General features: G+C 41.7%; 1 long non-coding RNA gene across 2 annotated transcripts; it reads left to right on the top strand.

Annotated features, from left to right (window-relative positions):
* Positions 1-258: 258 nt before the first annotated feature.
* Positions 259-3769, top strand: LOC119316771. Of its 2 annotated transcripts, none has more exons than XR_005153288.1 (6): positions 259-955; positions 1855-2158; positions 2230-2313; positions 2601-2782; positions 3253-3387; positions 3475-3769. It is a non-coding gene; the product is annotated as an uncharacterized LOC119316771 (long non-coding RNA). The 2 variants fall into 2 exon arrangements; XR_005153287.1 differs by having other exon boundaries at positions 261-955; positions 3244-3387.
* Positions 3770-4888: the final 1119 nt, after the last annotated feature.

The following is a 4888-nucleotide window of genomic DNA, read 5'->3' as shown; positions in this document are numbered from 1 at the left end:
TCTCGGTCGTCGGATTACCTGTACAAAATGATCCTGGCCGTCGGATGTTCAGATGGAGCTATCTGGGCCATCGGATCAAAGCCAGCACTGCTACAATGAATAGTGTGCTTCAGTTTCGTGCCATCGCCTGTAATTCTCGTACCCCACCGAGGGCACTATCGTCTTTTCACAAGTAGATTGGATATGCATATCCCTCTGTCGCGCCCCTCCCTTTCCCTCGTGCCCGAGACGCCGCTGCCGCTCATCCCATCCCCTCGCACAACCACCCCGCCCCCTTCTCCCCGTCGCGCCCCTCCCTTTCCCTCATGCCCCAGCCGTCGCTGCCGCTCCCCGCGCCCCCTGCACCACCACCGCCATGCCATCGCACACCTCCCATCCCCCCGAGTGCCATGGCTAGAGCCCAGAGAATCCTCGTAGCGCCACAGCCGCTCGCTGTCCCGCTCCCAGGAGGCTCCTGTGGCCCGCCTGCCCGGCGCCCCGGCAGCAGTCCTGCCCACCGGCGTGCAGGAGGCAGCATGGGGAGGGCGGAGGAGTTCACCGGCTCACCTTCAAGCCACAGCGGCGGATCTGTCCTCTAGCGACAGCCGCAGACGCCAAGGTCGTTGACGCCGGGCAGGGGGTCATGGGAAAATGTGTGTGCCTTCTTCCTAGCGTGCGCATGACAGGAGGAGTGCGACCCTCCTCTTGTGCCGCTGGCTGGCGAACGATGCATCCAGGGTGGCCTCTTCGGCTCTCAGCTCTGGACTGGGAACGCTGGATGTCGTGTGCACATTAATTTTTCTACACTGACCACTTGGTGTTGCTGATGGCGCAAATTGCAAAGGATGGCCAGGTTGAGCATCTCAAAGTAGAAATCTCGGAGCTGCACAAGTGTGAGTCGCTGGAATTGATCGAGCAGAGGGACACAAAGACAAGGGAGAAGGATGGTGTCGTTCAGAGCTACCATTAAAATATAGTGAGATCTCCTAACGCCCTTGCACTTCTATCAGTAAATATGCAGCAATCATCAAACTGGTTGTAGGGCAAGTTGAGAGTACAGGGTCACCTGAATAAGTTGTTGCTTTGTGCAATCTGATACAGTGGTCTTCAGTACTCAATATTTTTTAGCATTGTACATTGGTAGTACTGGACTGGTTGCGGCTAGAGGATTTAGTTATGAAATTAACTATAGGTTTGTCTCTGTAACTCTTTCAGCTTTAGAACATTATTTTGTGTGGCTTACAAGAAGTGAGTTGATCTGGTTTGGTTTGCTTAGCACCATGCCATGCAATGTACATGCAGAAATGCACACACAATATAATATATGATACGCACCTCTGCACTGTTGAGTTGGAAAATATCAAAATCTGAAGCATTGAGAAAAGTGATGGTAGATGGTACAACTTTCACACATATATATAACCCTGTTAACCTGGAGATCACATCCTTATCGCAGACGTCACATAATCATTTTCTTTTAAGATGGATGTTATTGATGTCCGATCTGAAGCGATGCCAGATTTGCATTTTTGAACAACGCTTCTCTCCTTGAAATGTATGTGTGTTCTAAAATAGCTCATTGTTGTTGATGTAAATTATACCTTAGTTGAGTTATATACAAAAAATTTGTCAGTAGCATTGGAGAACTTCTCAGTGTAGAACTTGCCCTGATTAACAAATGTGCCATATAACGGGTTATCGAGGTCTTGACACTTGGAAATCAGAGGCCATGAAGCCCCTGCAGAGCAAACCTGGAAAGCGACTAGCACGCACTCATAAAACACATGAACTTAAATTTTGAAATTCTACAAGCCGGGCAACCCAACACTGGTCCCAGTATATATTTAGCACCTAATTAAACATTTTTTGTGGCAGGACAAATTTACAAACAATTCTTATGATTTTGTGGTTGTATATAAAGTTCCATATACACGGATCTCCACTCATCTGGTATGATTCCAAGTTAGACAAATATCGAAGCAATTTCTGTTAAAATTTTCCTGATGAACATACTATTATCCATGCCCTTTTTACACGAGGTTGAATCTTAAATGTTGGGTGCTTTGTCCAAGTTGAGATCCGCCACTGATGACACGAGTCTGCTACCTTGCTCCTTTGAAGATAACCAAAGGCCCGCACCTCCCACCATGAGATCCTCTCCCAGCTTGCACCTTTTCATGTGAGCTCCTCCTCCCAACTACCACTATTTGAGTTGTTTGATTCATGTTTCTCTTTTTAAAATTGAATCAGGTCTCAAGGAATGAGATGGATGCGTTGTTCATGCTCTATGAGAAGATGATCTGCTCTATCAGTGACAATGAACTCATCCAATTGGTACCTCCAAAAAACATACTTCCTATGTGTTCGTGGCAATTGTTTTGAAATTCTCTTTATGTAGCTACAGCCTACAGTCATACTGTTGTTGAGATCTTGTTGTCACTGAAAACTCAGTTCAAGTGATGAGTTATATTGTCATTCCAAGTATCTTCTTGCAATATTAGTAGCTTAGAGAATAAAACCCTCTGTTTTTTACCCTCTCCCCACTTTTATTATTCAGAAGAGATGCTAAAACTAATTCTAGAGGATCGAGAAGTGCTTATGTTCTACCATTTTGCTTTTAGGAGGGTAAGATAAAGAGGAGGCATGGTGAAGAGGAGAAGTGGAAGAAGGCCATCAACTATGCACCTACTGGCTCATCCTCGCCTGGGTACTATCGTGCAGGAAGTTTCTAATAAGTGAAAGAGGGATGCATGATGGGCAATATAGCGCGGTGGATGTCACTTTATAATAAGTTGGATTTGTGGTAAGTTGAATTCTGTTTCCTTTATTTGCATACATCATGTTTCATTCTTCTATGACATATTAGACTGATTGACAGTTTGAGCAAGCTTAGCTCTGTAGAAACCTAAGAATAAATTCATTGTTTTGTACAACTTTTAATTTAATGGTTGTGTAAGATAAATTTGGTTTATCATATGTCAACTATCTTTTGCAACATTATCGTGTAAAATTGACATTTGTGGTGCCCTGCAAATTTACATTTGGAGTCATATAAATTTCAAATTTCTGAAATAAGATGATCTGGCTTGTATTTAAAGATATGTTGCAAGTTTCTTATCGTGAGAAGATTTTCTTTTCTTTGACTTTGTAAAAGAATAAATAATTTCATAGGACTTTTGGCAAATATGAAAGCCCAATTGTTGCTTTGCCATCGTAAATTCTGGTACCATCAGATCTAATATTTCTCACCCCCTTCTTCTCCAGATCAAGCAGGCAGCATCGACACTAGACGAGGCGTCCTTACACTGCAACACTATCTAAACTTTGATGCCTTCCATGATGTACAACAAGATCGTGCTCCGAAGTCGTGAGGTGGTGACAAAGCAGTGCTAAAGATAGTCCCCTGCTGTAAGTATAAGATTTAACTTGATGAACTATTTTTCACTATTTGGGTTTGTGTTATGATGATTATAACCGTCGCTTTTGTGACTGCAGAGATGTGAAAACAAGAAGGCTGCATCTTCATCGCCATGAGTCAGATACCCGGAGCTCAGGACGTGCCTAAGTAGTCTTACATCCTAAAATCACAAACTTGTTGTGAGATTTCCAACAATCATATGTGTCTTGGGCGATTACACCCTGATAATTTTTTTTAAATCACAAGTAAAGATTATATTTAGTTTCCTATATTCTTTGCCTGCTTAGTTGCTATGAAATTTTTCAATGTCAGATTACTATCTACACCTATATGCTTTTCATCGAAGTATGATGGTTAGCTTGAATTATGCCATCTTGGTTATGTGCCATTTTTTATTTTGATCATTTACTTACAATATGAAAATTATTGCTTAAATTTGATTAAGGTTAAGAGTTCTGCTTATGCTAATGTTACTTTTTTATTCTGAGTTCATTTTCCTTTTCCATAGGATGGCTATGATATAAAAAAAAAATCTAATAGTCAACTATAGTTTACTATGGCCTGCTTTTGTACGTCAGACTGAATCTCCATGCTTTAGGTATCTCATGCTATATTTTTTAACAAATGCACCAGCGACATGTAGTAAGCATTGAACAAATGCACTCAAGATATGTAATAAGCATTGACATATTGTACCATTACTGCTATTACTATCTACCATCTTCAACTCTTTTGAGAAATACCGTATGTTAGAACATCTACTACATCTTTGATTGTTGTACCTCTTTTGGTTAAGGTACCATCCAAACTTAGGCATTATAGATGTCTAATTTTTTTTGGGTTGGTTCATGTATGGTGCTTTTGTGTAACCGATATCTTCCTATGTTCTATTTTATATGCAATGCTAAGTTTCTTTGTTACCAGGTTGGCTATGGCTGCACCCGGCAGGGGTGTGGCAAGCTGCATTTTCTACGAGGTTTGATATGACCGCACCCGACATGGGGTGCGGAGGTGTGGCAAGCCGCACTTTTCATCTAGTGTTATGTTCTACCTTGGAGTATTAACATCTTTTATGTCAAGGATGTTGTGAGAATTGCTCCACCTCTTAAGAATTCTTAATATAGTAATACTTCTCGTCATCTCTGTTCATTTCTTGGTCCCTATGTTGTTTCTAACCGGAATACCGACAATTCAACTATGATGTGTGAATTCAAAACTTCTAGCAACCCTATTGCTTTGAAGTGAATAGTTGATAGCTTCATTCTAAGTCTTTTGGTTATTTAATCACCATTTTAACATCGATCGTGCTACTTAGTCCATTTTTCCAGGTGCATGTTTCGGTCAATATTTACTTGTGGATGTTCTCCTCGAACATACTTCATTATATACTTTGGTACGTCGAATACTATCATATTGTTCACTTAATTGTGGAAATCCATGCTTATGGAAATCTCGATGAATTGTTGTTGAGCCCGTTGGCCACATCCTCAT

This window comes from Triticum dicoccoides, chromosome 6A (genome assembly GCF_002162155.2).
Source record: "Triticum dicoccoides isolate Atlit2015 ecotype Zavitan chromosome 6A, WEW_v2.0, whole genome shotgun sequence".
Taxonomy (NCBI): domain Eukaryota; kingdom Viridiplantae; phylum Streptophyta; class Magnoliopsida; order Poales; family Poaceae; genus Triticum; species Triticum dicoccoides.
The sequence above is the reverse complement of the archived record's forward strand: the minus strand, read 5'-3'. Positions and strand labels throughout refer to the sequence as shown.